The sequence below is a fragment of the Canis lupus genome, chromosome 9 (assembly GCF_003254725.2).
Source record: "Canis lupus dingo isolate Sandy chromosome 9, ASM325472v2, whole genome shotgun sequence".
NCBI classification, from domain to species: domain Eukaryota; kingdom Metazoa; phylum Chordata; class Mammalia; order Carnivora; family Canidae; genus Canis; species Canis lupus.
This window is the reverse complement of record NC_064251.1, coordinates 19,602,819-19,617,677: the sequence shown is the minus strand read 5'-3', so window position 1 is coordinate 19,617,677 and position 14,859 is coordinate 19,602,819. Positions and strand designations below refer to the sequence as shown.

General features: G+C 53.7%; 1 long non-coding RNA gene across 2 annotated transcripts; it reads left to right on the top strand.

Moving 5' to 3' along the window:
• The first annotated feature begins 100 nt into the window (after positions 1-100).
• LOC112655539 (uncharacterized) lies at positions 101-10,562 on the top strand. Of its 2 annotated transcripts, none has more exons than XR_003133749.3 (3): positions 101-1,672; positions 2,787-2,955; positions 9,938-10,562. It is a non-coding gene; the product is annotated as an uncharacterized LOC112655539 (long non-coding RNA). The 2 variants fall into 2 exon arrangements; XR_007412859.1 differs by lacking the exon at positions 9,938-10,562 and having other exon boundaries at positions 101-371; positions 1,612-1,672; positions 2,787-4,224.
• Positions 10,563-14,859: the final 4,297 nt, after the last annotated feature.

The window sequence follows — 14,859 nt, the reverse complement described above, 5'->3', positions numbered from 1 at the left end:
GCCGGGCTCCTCCCGCCTCCTCGCGCTCGGGCCACCGCCCCCTCCGCCCCGCCCCGCCCGCCGGCTCCCGGCCGCTCGGCGCCCGTGAGGGGTGGGGCTGTGGGCGGGGCCAGCACCTAATTGGGCCGCTGGAGGTATGACTCCGCCCACCGAGGGGGCGGAGCCACGGAGATGAAGGCCAGAGCCGAGAGAGGAACCGGGAGACTGGGCGCTGGAGACTGACACTGGGAAATGGGGAGGATGCTTGAGTCTAAGAAATAGTAGAGTCTCCTATAGGGAAGGGGAGAATAGGGACCAAAGACCGAATGGAAGAGACGGCCACAGGGAGAGCTAGCGAGCGCCGAGGGAAGCAGAGAAGAGAGGCCTCGAGGGTTGGTTGCGAAGAAAACCGAGGAGGCTCTAGGGGCCATGGCACATAGGGGGCGGAGGCCGGGGTGGACAGTTCCCCAGCCTGCTGGGGATGGAGAGCAATTGAGGGGAGTGTGGAGTGGGGAGTATGGAATTGGGAGCAATGAGGGAAGAGAGTGAGAGGGAAGAAGAGAGGAAGGCAAAAGGAAGATGGGGAAGGGGCCATTCTGCACGGGTCTTCACAGACCATTAGTCCAGGAGATATAGGGATCGTGTGCCTGTCGGAGTGTCCAGCGAAATCCCGAGTAACTGACAGCAGCTGCTCCTCCTCTTTTCTGGCTCCTGGCTGTTCCCTGGCCCCGTCTTCCTTCAGGACGGGCAGGATCTTTTACCCATACCTCCTTGCCTCCCTGTTCCTCATCGAGCTCCAAGCCAGACAAGGCTGCTTTTTCCTGGGAGTGGGCTGGTCCTCCATTTTCCTCTGATCACTCCCCTTATTCCTGCGTTTAGACAAGAGAGAAATGGGGGCCCTAAGAAAGCGGGCATTCCGCCTTGTTCCTTCATTCTGACCAATACCAACAGTCCCTGGATGGTAACTCCCTTTCCCAGCCTTCAAGAAGGGAAATTGGTCTCCCCCAGTCCCTCAGCAGCCCCCTAACTCTTCTCCCTATCAGGTTGCATGAGGCAGTCCTCTTCCTCAAGTGCAGTAAAGTGTTGAGGTTGCATAAGTGGAAATGTGTCTGCTTCCATCAAAATATTTGTCACATTATTTGAGGCCCCACTCATGCTGCTCCATTGCTCCTCCTTCATCCTCCTTTATCCAGCCCACCATGGAAGGCTCTGCCTCTGGAGGCCTCTGGCCCCTGCTAAAAGATGACCCTTCAGCCTCTTTCTTTTCTCCTGAGAGGTCCCCTCCCACCTCACACTCTTCCCCTGCTGACTGGTCACAACTGTCCTTATGATTCTCTGGCTTTCTCTACCCTAGGATGAGACTGCTTACCCCCACCCAGAGCTGGGAGGAGGAAAGGGACACGAAAATATCAAATAAGGGGCTATGAGAGAGGACTTTCCAAGCCCTGATGGCAGAGCCCAGTTGGAGGGACCCCCAACCACCAAGGAGGGAGCTAAACCAATTCAATAAATAGCATTTACACTGAGCTTACTGTGTGCCAGGCCCTGTCTTGAATGCTTTACATACAAGATCACACTGGGTCTTTACATCAAGCCCTAGAGGTAAAACTCATCACTTTTCTCATTTTACAGATGGAGAACTGAGGCTCTGGCAAGTGAAGAGATTTGACCAAAGTCACACAACTAATAAGAGGTAGAGTCGGGATTCAAACCCGCAATCTGACTCCAGGCTCTTCCAACCCGGGTGGTTGGGTCTCTAGGTACTGTTCAATGTCCAAAGGGAGGAAAGTCCGGCAGGAGGGGGGCGCTAGGCGGAGCAGCTAGACCCCCAGGCTCAGGAAGAGTAGTCCTCAGCTGTCAATAGGCCTCCTGTCCCCCCACCTTGGTCTCCCCCAATATGTCTCTTTGAAGAGCGACAGGACTGGTGACCCGAGGGACAAGGTGCGCGGTCTTTAGCGTGCGATTTGCACTGTCCCCCTCCGGCAGGTTCTCACGCAGAGGGGTCTCCCGTCTGCTGTGCACCCGCAGCCCTCCCAGCACCTGCCGGGAAAGCGCGGCGGCGCCCCAGGCCGAGGACGAGGCGGGAGCGCCCTCCCCCCACCCCCACCCCCACCCCCATCCCCGAGCTCTCGGGGCGCGCTCGGCGCTGCCAGGCGGCCTGCCCCCCGCCCCCCGAAAGAGCGCCCGCTCCCTGGCGCGGTGTGGCGTCTCTGTCAGCCCAGCCGGATTCTCCCCGCTTCGCTGGAGTGGAAAATAACGGCTTCAAACTTTGCAGAGAGGAGCTGGTGCCAGCACTTTAATTAACAGCCATCTTGGCCTGTGAGCCTGGGCCACCGCCTCCCGCCTCCCCCCGGGCTCGCCAGGCCCCGCCTCGGTCCCGCCCAGGTCCCCCGAGTGAGGCGAACCCCCACCGCGGTGTCGGGGCACCCGTTTTCCTTAGGTGGGGACGTGAGGACGCGACCGATTGGGGGGCGGGCGCTGCCTGAAGGGGAGTCCCCCAGTTTACTGACTGAGGACCCCCGAGCCCTCCCACTCCTCCCACCCCAAATTCTCTAGAGCTTGGCTGTTGAGGATTCTAGAATTAGAGACCTGCTTAGGATAGTCTAACCTGCAGCACCTCAAGTGTTCTCCAGAAAACGGGTTGTGAGAATTCAATGAGATAATGGGTGTAAAGCCCTGGGCTCAATATCTGACCCTGGTTATGCACCCAGTAAATGGTGGCTAATATAATTATTGCACCCCCAGGTTAAGAATGCCCTTCCACCACCCTAGGCCTTGGGTTTCCTTTTCTTGCCTTCTTCCTACAGGTTGCAGTGTTTGGTGTAGGATAGGAAGACAGTGGCCTATGCTTCTAGGTTCAGAGACAAGACTTAGATGAGTGAAGAAGGACCCCTGGTGCTCTGGCATTCTAGCCTCCTCCTCAGCCACCTGCCCGCAGGGGGACAGGGGAACCCAGGTTTACAGAAGGGGAAAGAGGTGAGCCTTGTTAGAAAAGAGGGAGAGCAGGACTCTCCCCCGCTGGGATGTTGCCATGCTGGGAGCTAAAGACCCAGCTTTGCTTTCCTTCCTGTGAGGGGGAGCCCCACCCCACTCCTACAGCCCCTATCATTTTAGGGGTGGGGGGGTACTGGGCATTATGGGTGTGCGTAAAGTGAGTAAGACTCTCCATTTACACATGGCTGACTTTAGGAAACCAGGTGGCTGCTCTGTGGTATTTTGGGGTTCTTTGAATGAATGTGAGTGGGTGTGAATATGTAAGAGACAATTTGTGTTAGTGTGTGTCTGGGTTTGTGAGTGATGACGGGGGTGCTATGCCCTGAATCATCGGCTGGCAAATCTGCATTCATTTGTCCACTCATTGCAAACGTCGATCTAGGCACTGTAATGTGGTGGTGCCGGTGCGCCCCGAATGAGAAAGACCTAAACCATACCCCTGAGGAGCTCACTCTTTGACAGGTGACTCAGGCAGCAAGCAATGGTAAATGTTATGATAATTATTAACGTTCTTCCGAGCACTTACTAAGGGCAAGATCTTGTTCCAAGTGGATTATCTTATTTAAATTTAACAACCTATTATCCTGGACTTAAAACTATTACATGGCTTGTATCATTTAATATCAATAACCCCATGAGGTAGGCAGTGTTATTTTCCCCATATTGTAGCTGAGGAAAAACTAAGGCTTGGGATGAGGTTTGTACTAGGCGTTAGGAAGCACAGATGAAAACTCCCTGCCCAGAGGACTCCAGGAAGACTTCACAGGGGAGGTGGAGAGCTGGGAAGCAAGAGGCAGAGGCAGGCTTTCCAGGTCATGAGGCCCATCAACTTGCCACATGTGCTTGGGGAAGTCTCATCACATTTAAGGCCTTTCATTTATTTCTCTGGGCTGGAGAATTGTCCAGGGGAGCTCTGAAGGGCTGTGATTCTCATATTAAAGAAAACATCCCACTGTCATCTATTAAAATACTTAAAATCCCTTTACTGATATTTTAACTCAGACCCTTCTAGATCCTCCATTGGAAAAGCCTCCATGGGGATCCCTGGGTGGCGCAGCGGTTTGGCGCCTGCCTTTGGCCCAGGGCGCGATCTTGGAGACCCGGGATCGAATCCCACATCGGGCTCCCGGTGCATGGAGCCTGCTTCTCCCTCTGCCTATGTCTCTGCCTCTCTCTCTCTCTCTCTCTCTCTCTCTCTCTGTGACTATCATAAATAAATAAAAATTTAAAAAAAAAAAAAAAAAAAAAAAAAAGGAAAAGCCTCCATGATTTCAGCCCCCTTTGGAGAGGGAATATTTGGTCAAAAAGTGCAGGGGGAATGGAAGTGGTGTTATGATTTCGGGTGAAGGGCCAGGACACACCTCAGTGGATTGAACCAGCGGGGGGGACTCAGAATTCCTCAGTCTGGCTGGGGCTCAGAGGTTGGTGAGGAACATTCTTCAGGAATGTCTCCCCCAGGGATGCCTGGGTGGCACGATAGTATTGGGCTCCCTACATGGAGCCTGTTTCTCCCTCTGCCTGTGTCTCTGCCTCTTTCTCTGTCTGTGTTTCTCATGAATAAATAAATAAAATCTTTAAAAAAAAAAAAAAAAAAAGGAATCCCTCCCCCAGGGATGCCTGGATGGCTCAGCAGTTGAGCATCTGCCTTCAGCTTGGGGCATGATCCTGTCCGGGGATCGAGTCCCGAATCAGGCTTCCTGCGAGGAGCCTGCCTCTCTCTGTGTGTCTCTCATGAATAAATAAATAAATAAAATCTTAAAAAAAAAAAAAAGGAATCCCTCCTCCAGCTCCATAGCAGGAGGAGGAGTGAGTGGGATTAAGGGGGCAGAGCCCACATACCCAAGTCATAGTCAGGTTTTCACATGTTCCCTCTCCAGAGAACTCACAGCTTTGTGCCTGGGGGCTCCAGAGACTTGCTCAGGCCTGGAGCCTCCTGCACCCCCCACCTCAGACCAGCAGCCCCCTGCTGCCCATCCCAACCCAACACCAGGGAAGCAGCTCTGAGAAGGCTTGGGATGTGGGACAGGAGACCTATTAGGAGGTGCCTCCCCTCAGCCCAGCCTGCATCTCCCAGCTGCATGTATAAGTAATGAGGCTCTGCAGCCCCAACAGGAACCAATATAATGGCGGGTGCGCAGGGTCAGCCTGAGAGACAGATAGCAGGACATGGGAGTGACAGGCAGTGCAATTATGCTGAACCTCTTGCAAAGGCAGCAGGGAGAAGGCCCCTGCCTGGCCAGCAGTGTCCGCATGCCTCTCGCCTCCTCATGAAGGCATTGACTATTCCAGACCACCCCCCACCCACCAACTCCCAGGCTAGGTGGTGGAAGGCCAGGAGGTGGACAAGGATTAGGAAGAGGGCAGTGGAGGAGGAACTGGGCTGATGGGGAGCAGCTGATTTTCCTGGGTTCTGGGGAGAAAGCCCCCTGCTCCCCAGATTGACTTTTTTTGGGAAGCTCTGTCTCTCATAGGAATAGCCTTCCCCAGGCATTCTTACCCCAGGAGACCTAGAACTTAAGGTCTGGAAAGGTTTTAGAGACCTCTCCTTTGACAGACAGGGAAATTGAGGCTGGGGGAGGCAAAGTAGCTTCCCCAGGGTCATGCCTATCTGAGGCAGAGCCAGATGGGAGCCCCTTGAACTCTTTTCAGGACCCCACTGGTGGGGGTCAGGAGGCAAGAGGAGGAGGGCTGATTGCTCACCCCTGTACTAGGCAGTCCCCACGGACCAGTGGAGGTTGCAGCTCAGAGAGGTCTGACAGCTGGGTGTGGAGGTTGGAACTCTGTCTGCAGTGCAATCCTCAGAGGGCCCAAATCAACCAGGGTAGGGGTAATCCAGTCACATTTCCATGTTCAGGGGCTCATATTGGAGCACCCTATATCCATGTATTTGAGAACGGAGTGGCTGAAGATCTCTGAGGAGGAAGAGCCAGTAGACCAGTGGAGCCGAGCAGTGGGTGCATAGTAAATGTTCATTAAACCAAACCCCTGAACACTGCCAGCCTCAAGGACGTGCAACCTGTGTGCTGACAAAGATTCTGCACTCAGAAGGGATCTGCGCTTGGTTTTATGCTTTGCTATCATTGTCTGGAAGTTCTTAACAATTTTTGAACAGGGGCTCCACGTTTTCATCTCATGCTGGGTCCTGTAAATCACATAGCTGGTCCTGCCCCTGAAACAGAGATGTGGTTTATTCTTGGAGGGCTCCCCTGGCTTTTCCCTGCCCCAACCTCACCCCCAGGATATCCCAAGCAGAGGGGAGCACAGAGCCAGGAGAAGCTGGCATTTGAGGGCTTCCCAAAGGTCTCCACCCTACGACGGCTGACGGTGCACAGGTTGGGTTGGGAGAACCCGGCTGCTCTGACCTGCCAGTCCCCATCCCATCCATAGGCCTGCACTTTGCCTGTCTGTCCATCTGTGTGCCCATCACTGACCCAGGTGGAGGGGGGTGGAGTGTATGAAGGTGGGTGCCAGGACAGAGAGCTCCTGGTCCCAGCTGGAGTCCCCTGTCCCTTGGAGAGACATGGTTCCTTTGCTGATTGGCCCCTGCTAGAGCAGAAGGGGCTGGCAAGGGGTGGGGTGGGAGGCTTAATTAGCAGCTTGAGCCCAGGCAGCAGGCAGTGGGCTCAGAGCTGGCTGACTTTTCCCGCTATAGATCTGCTCTCCAGGAGAGGCACTAGCCGGCTGGTTTAGGCTCTGGCTGGGCTATTTTAGGAATATTCTTAACTCTTCCTGTGCCACTGCCATCACCGGACATCTCTGCCGGCTCCAGACTGTCCTCCTCCTGGTCCCTCCTCCCCAGTCCATGCTTTTCCTCTCTGGCAGCTGAGAAGATCACGGTTTTCTCTGAGGTGAGGCCAAATGCCTCTCGCCAAGGAAAGCTCCCATCTCTGGCCCCCCCACGAACTCCCCTTTTTGCCCTGCCCTGTGTCGTCTCCCTCTTTCCTTCCTTCATCATGGCTTTGGCCTAAGGAGACTGGCAGATTTCAGCATTTCCCTAGCTCCTTCTTCTTGCCCTATGAAGTTGGGATGGTTAGGCTCCCCCGCCACAGTGAAAACAGCTGGCCTGGGCCCCTGAGAGAAGACTGGAAGCCACAGTCCTGACCTCTACTCCCCTCACCCCACCCTGGATGGCTCAGCAGTTGAGCATCTGCCCCCACCCTGGCAGGCCTCTGCCTGCTGGTCTTTAATGCCCTATTAGGGCCAAGTTTCCAGTTGGATGTCCCACACAAGCAGCCAGAAACCCACAATGTCATGAGATTCCTGCTCCCTACATTCTTCTCCCACTCCAATTCCTGGCTTCTTGGACAAATCTAGGTCAGGATATAGGTATTACCTAGGCAAGGCCAAGGGAAGTCCTACTGGGGCCCAGGAGGGGCCACCATTAATAAATCTGAAATTCTAAAAAAGATATTGAATCAATCAATCTGAAATTCTGGTTAAGATAGGGGAAGAGATCTCAGCTTCCTCAGTGTTGGGGATTCCTGTGTCTGAGCTAGGTGGCCCGGGTCACCTTGGACTTTGATATCATCCCCCAGGCACAATGTCTTCTGGGTCTGGAGGTTGGGAGTCACCACCAAGTGCTGTTGGGAAAGCTCGACTTGAAGATCCTGGCATATGGCTGATGATTCCGTACAAATCCTCACGGGCCTATGTTGTGCCTGATACTGCACTGGACACCAGACATAGAGGATCAATAATTGATAGTCATTCTCTGCCCCCCCTGCATAGTCTCTTGGGCTGGTTCCTCAGGGTGTCTGACCATCAGCCTGGCCTGGGGCAAGTGAGCCCTCTCCTGGGTCTCACCTAACATCACCTCTTCCAGAAGTAACAGAGCTGGCTGGGGCAGAGCGTGAGGTCCGATGGAAATCTTTAGCTCCTGCCAGGGTCTACAGAAGAGGTTCTTGTGATGGGAGTCGCCCATCGAGCTGCAAGTCCTCAGCCTCCAGTTTGGAAGGATCCATATAGATTTATCAAGGTGTCCTGGGGAAGATTCTGAGTTCAGAGAGACTATACCCTCTAGGGACTCAGGGAGAATTCTGCATCTTTTTAAAAGTAAGACCTCTCCCTTTACCCCTAATGGAGACATTAATAGGAAGCAGGAGATTGGCTGTAAAGGAGCCCCCACCCCCCGCCTGTCAGGTAGGAGGCTTCCTGAAGCAGAGGAGCTGAGATTTCTGGCTTCACAGCTCCTGATGCAGACACACTGGGGTATACGGGCTAATCTTTGGCAAAACTGCGAGCTGAACCCAGGAGTGCTGGCCCCCTGCCTTTCCAGTGCAGCCCCGCCTTTCCATCCCCCACCTTCCCTCCCTTTCAGCTTCCAGGCTGGGAGCCCCAGCTGGTGGAGGATGTCTTGCTCCTCAGCAGCTGGGATTTGTAAATATTTATAGGAACACGGAACAGATCAGTGGCTGACAGGCCCAAGGAGCGGGCAGGGGCCCTGCCTGGAGCTCAGCAGCTTCATTCCCCCTTCCCCACACCCTAACCTGATTTGAGGGAGCCCAGGATGACAGAGATGGGGGTGATCAAGCAGAGCATGGGGCCGGCAGCCTCCACATTCAGAAACACCAGCTCAAAGGATGCATTTGTCTCTCAGCCGCCACTGGGCACTGCTTTTACACTCAGAGTTGCTCTCATTCTTCCAGCACCCGGCCAGCTCCCACATGCTCACACACCCATTGCCACATTGACCTGCTTTCACACATACCCTTTCAACACTCAGGTACATTCACTGTCATGCTCACATGTGTACACACGCCCTTTCTGACATCCACACTGATCTCTCACACACATGTACTCAAACCTTTGCACACACACTAACTCACACTCATAATCTCATTGGATTCCCAGGTCCGAGCCACTGCCCACAGGTCTTAATCACAGGTCCTGGGAGAGAACCTCCTGCTTTCTGTCTGAGGTGGGCTCTGCATGTGTGCTTGCCTGTACAAGCACTGTAGGAAGCAGTGGGGCCCTGTGGTCAGGGGGTGAGGAAGAGGGAGGAGGAGTGGATAGAGGTGGGGACCAAAAGCCATTCAGAGCTGATATCAGCCTGGAACAGAAGCAAGACAAAGGCAAGACAAGGAAAAGGAGACTGAGCTGGGTCAGGGCAGATGAGGTAGGAACTGGGGACAGAGGGCCCCCCTGGATAAGAAGCTGTCACATTCTTGCTCCAGTGGCTTGTGAGACCAGCACCACCCCCCAGCTGGAGCCTCTCCCCTCTGGATCTTGTCACTGTGGCTTTGCTTTGCTGCTTGGGCAGCCGGGAGTGGTGACAAGCAGAGAAGACAGTGCCTAGGGCAGCTGGCTGTGCCACTCAGGCCTGGTTGCCAACTCACCCATCACTGCCCATCTCATCACCCACAGGGGCCCAGATGAAACCAGTGACCAGCCCAGCTGCCCTTACCTCACAGGACCGCAGCAGGGGAAGGGAGGCAACTGGACCCTCTTTTTCAAAAGACCTTGCCCAGGCCCCTGGCCACTGAGTCTGAGCTTGGGAACCATGGGCTCTCTGTTCCCAGGTACCCAGGATCCACCAGACATGGACAGGAACCTATGCATGAGGCAGGGGCTTGAGGAGGGGGTTGGGAAAGAAAGCCACCATGAGGAGCCAAACATGTTTTTGGTAGAAACTTCTTATTTCATCTGCTTTACCAGGCACAAGAATGACGTCCTCACACCCTGTGCCCCCCGGGTGCTGTGTTAAATAATCATCCCTCTTCCCTAGGGTCTGTCTCAGGGCATTAGTTCTAGGGCATCAACCAGTCAGTTTGTGCTCTGAAATCTGAGAATGACCATTTCTATAAAATCAGAAAGGCAAAATAATAATAATAATAATAATAGGCAGCGAAAATTGCGTTGGCTACTGTTTTCCTGTTTTTCAATCGTCAGTGCAGCCTTCTACCCAGCTTTTGACGTCCTGATTGATTCATGCTTTCACGGGTTCATTCATGTATTTGCTCAACAGGCATGATTCATCCAGGTGCCAGGCTCTGTGCTGCGTCCTGGGAGCCAGCGCAAAAGCCAGACTAGGCTCTTCTTGCCTGTGCGGTATTTAGAGTTGATCGAAGGAGACAAACAAATGCACAACAAAGCATCATGCCCCCAGGAGACCAGGGAGCAGTGTCCATGCGCCTCGCCTGAGGACCCAGATGTCCTGCTCTTCCAGCTGAATGCTTTCAAGTGACGCAGAATCCTTGTCTCATCCCAGGGTTAACATCCCCTTCTCACCCGTCTCCCACATCTGCAGGTCTCCCCTCCTGGGCAGCCAGACCATCTGAGGATGGTGGACAGAGTGTGAAGGTGAGACTGAATCTCAGCTTGGACACTCACTGGCTGGGTGACCTCAAGCAAATCATTCATCTCTCCCAGTCGCAGTGTCCTTCTCAGTTAAAAGGCAGTAACTAATACCCATCACAGTGGTACCAACAGCATCAAATAAGATTAAGTATATAAAGCACCAAAGATGGTGTTTGGTGCACAGTAGGGTCTCAATTTATGCTAGCTCCTCCCTTACCCCCTTTCTAGTGTCATACATTGCATCTCTTCTCACTGGCAGGGGGAAGAAGTTTGGGTGGGGGGCACGCAGGAGAAACCAGCAGTTCATACACTATGAATCTATGCTTCAAGCCATCCTCCTTGGAAGTCCAGATCTGCTCTGAGGGGAGCCTCTTATTTAAGAGGGTAGAGAGGCTGGCTTTACCTCCTGGACTATCTGAATATTCCAGAGATACAGCTCTTTTCTTCATCCTGTTTCCCCTCTCTCTGGCTCTCAAATTTTAAAAAGGATTATTGTGTGTGTATGTGCTGGTGAGATGGTGGTGGTAATGGAGGTGATGGTGGAGATGGTGTTGGTGAAGGTGAAAAAATAGTGATAGAGGTGGTGATGATGGTAGTGGAGGTGATGATAGTATTCGTGACGGTGAAGGTGGTGATGAGGGTGGTGGTGATGGAGGTTATGGTGGAGGTGTTGATGGTATTGGTGATAGTGGAGGTGATGATGGGGAAAGTAGTTGTAGAGGTGATAATGGTATTGGTGGTGGTGGTGGTGGTGAGGATGGAGGTGATAGCGGAGGGTGGAGGTGATGATATTGGTCATGGTAAATGTGGTAATGATGGTGATGGAGGTGGTAGAGGGGATAATGGTACTGGTGGCAGTGAATGTGGGGATGGTGTTGGTGATGATAGAGTTGATGGTGGAGATGTTGATTGTACTGGTGGTGGTGAAGGTGGTGACAGTGGAGGTGGTGATGGTGAAGGTGGTGTTGATGGTGATGGAGGTGGTGATGATGACGGTGAAGGTGGTGATGGATGTGATAATGGTACTGGTGGTGGTAGATGATGGTGGTATGGGAGCTCTTTTCAGAACCCTGTGCTTAGATTTTGAGAGCTAGAAAAGGGCCCAGTTCCAGCTAATCTACTGAGGCCCTACTATGTGCCAGGTCCTGTGGTACTTGCTTCATTTCCATAGCAATACACAGAGATTACTGTCTCCTTTTGCAAATAAGGACCCCGAAGCCAGAGATAACAAGTGACCTGGTTATGAGCTCACTGCTAGAAAGACGTAGAGAGATGTATTTAAACCTTGGGTCCTTTGACTCCTAGCTCCATATTCCTTCTCTAGACCATCATGATGCTACTACCTATGTTTCATAGCAGGGGAAATGGAGACCCAGGGAGGTTAAATGCTACACGACCTGATTGGCCCAAGGTCATGCAGCAGTTAGAAACAAGGAGTGACCATTTTCTCTTTACTTCTAGGTCTTAGCAGCCTTTGTATCACCAGGGACTGGGTTCTCACTGAGGAGGATGGGAGGACCATCAGCACATTACTCCTCATGCCCCTGACAGAGGCCCAGAGTCCAGACCTCCTCAATCCTCTGGAACAGGCTCTGTATCTGCTGTCCTCCTGGCCCTGCACACTGTCAACTCAGTCTCCTCCACTAGCTTCAGAGTGAGAGTGACAGATACCCAGCTGCTGCCTGACCCATTATACTTGACATCTCCTCCCCCAGATCTGACTGTGAGGCTCCTTTGGCCTGGGCACCATGCTGTAGCAGCTCTGACTAACATTGAGAAGGAGGGACCAGGGGCTGGCACCCTCTATGGATATCCCTGTCTGAGCTCTGAGGTGGTGAGCATAGGGGTCCAGCTGTCTTGTTCTCCCCATTCTTTTCTGGTTCTAGACCTTAGTCTCCTGCTTAAAAAAAAAAAAAAAAAATGGTAGCTCCACCTTGAATCACCAGGAATTAGTGAAAAAAAGGAAGAAGAGTGAAAGAATTGTACCTAGATTGCATTGTTCAGACACTTCCACCCTCAGGAAGCCTTCTGGGATTCATCCCACACAGTTTCACTCCCTCTGACCCCATCTCAAAACTATGTAACTGACTCTAAGTCTTGAGTCACAGGGATGATGATTTTGGAGGCGGTGGTGGTGGTGGTGGTGGTGATGTTGTTGTTGGAGGTGGTAGTTATGGTGGAGGTGGTGGTGATGGTGGTAGAGGTGGTAGGGGTGGTGGAGGTGGTGGAACTGGTGGTGAAGCTGGTGATGATGGTGGTGCTGGTAGGTCTGGTGATAATAGCTCTTGTATGATTAGAATAAGATAAGGCCTCCTGGAGCTGGGGGGAGGGGGAGAGAGCTGGTGGTTGGCTGATGACTACCTTCCCCCACCTCTTCCCCACCTCTTTAATAACAGCTACTATTTATTGTCACCCATAAAACAAGTGCATGCTCAGTACTTTATGTGTAATCATTCATTTAATCCTCCCAACAACTCTGTGAGGCAGTCACTAATATTTTAGAGATAAGACAGCTGAGGAGGAGCGCCTGGGTGGCTCAGTGGTTGAGCATCTGCCTTTGGCTCAGGGCATGATCCCAGGTCCTGGGATCAAGTCCCGTATTGGGCTCCCCAAGAGGGAGCCTGCTTTTCCCTCTGCCTATGTCTCTGCCTCTTTCTCCGTGTGTCTTATAAATAAATAAATAAAATCTTAAAAAGAAAAGAAAAGAAAAAGACAGCTGAGGCACAGAGAGGTTAAGTAACTTGCCTAAGGTCGTACACCTAGCAAGTGGCAGAACCTAGGCTCAGACTCAGCCACAGCCCCACACTAGAGTTTTGACTCCAGAGGCAGAACTCTATACATACAAGAGAGCTGGTGGGTGGGTGTGTGCGTGGGGGGATTTAAGGGGCTCCACTGTCTTGAGGTTTCTATGGCCAAGCAGTGACATCTGGCTATCTTCTTGCCTCCATCGCTCTTGGGAGCTCTGACAAGGGAGGTGGGGATCATGGATATGTGGAAGAAGTCTACGTTCCACCAGTTGGTGGTCACAGAATAGGGGAGGGGAGATCCTTCGCCTGGCCAAGGCTGGCAGCTCACCCCAGTCCCTGCCTAGGGCTCCCTCCCTCGGGAGCTCCATCCTGCCGGCCTCCCTCCCTCCCAGGATCTCATTATATCCCTAAGAGAAACTGACAGCCTCAATATCTTACTTTGCAAATATAGTTTATTCCTTCAATAAAGCCGCCTGCGCAGGGGAATGTTTAAGCCCCGCTCTCCCCCGAGAGCCTCATTTGAATTTCTAAAGTCTTTAGTCCTCCAATGGGGCAGCCGGGTAATGAAAACGCAGCCGCTTACAGGGGATTCATTTCCTGTCCGGTCTGATCGCGGCTGCAGCCGCCGCCGCCACCGCCGCCACCACCGCCACCACCACCGCCCAGGAGGAGCTGGGTTGACCCACGGGAAGGAGAACCGCCGGCTATGTGGATGCTGGGGGGCAAGGAGCAGAGACACCTTGGCATGGGCCTGAGCCCCCAGGGACCCCTCCACAGGGTCTCTAGGCCCAGGGGCCCCTAGACAGCATCTCATAGGCCAGGGTGCTCCCGCAGGGGCCCCGCCCACCGGCCCCTGGGGGTGAGGTCTGCTCCCGGCCGGACCCCCTCACCCCAGGGCAGCCCCTACCCCAGGCCCCCATGGGAGTCTCTAATTAAAGGACCGGCACGCCCCTCGGGGACTCATTAGGCCCGCTGTGCAGAGAACATTTAATCATTGCTCAGAGCATCGATTGGAAAATCAATTTCTTTGTCTCTCCGCACGCGGCGCTGGAGAAGTGGGGGGAGCGCTGACCTCCTTCTGCTGCCATGTAAAGTGCCGCACATTTAATCAGGGAACAGAAATCAATTAGCCACTTACGAGGTTGGCTTTAGTTACCGAGTCGGCAGGGCCCGCGCCACAGCTCAGCCGCTGACAGCAGCGAATCTCTCACACCCCACCAGGCTGGCCCCACTGCGCATCCCACCAGCTCTCGGCGGCCCCTCCCCTGCTGGGCACCTGTCATACAGTCAGACCCCTGAAAACCCCCACGGAGGCCCTGCCAGGCTCTCTAAACTCCCAGCTCAGGGTCACGGCCTCCCTGGCTGACCCTCCTCCTGCTGATCCGCACCTCGGACTCAGCTCGGCAACCCTGGAGGCCACAGCACATGGAGACTCAGCAGAGGCCAGTTCAAATCCCAGCTCAGCTCTCTGCCAGCTTCTGGGAGGTCAAGGATGCTTTTGAACCTCTCTGAGCCTCAGCTCATGAGCACTTTACTCATGAAACAGGACGGATGATAGTCCCTGCCTCACCAGAGGGCCGTGGAAAGCCAAGGGCATCTCCCCAGGTGCCTACCAAAGTTCGAGGGCTCGCACCAGCAGGGCAGGGTCCCTCCATCTGCATAGTCGGCCAGGTTCCCTGGGGACAGGCGTGTGAGCCCTGTAGGACTGGGCAGGTGGGTCCAGTGTCCTCCTCACTTCTCCTGTTTCCGCATCACCTATGGGGGCATGACTCTGAATCACCTCTGCTCCCATTCTCCCCTCCTATCTGTGCACCTCCACCCTGGTGCACATCCCCGCTGCCCC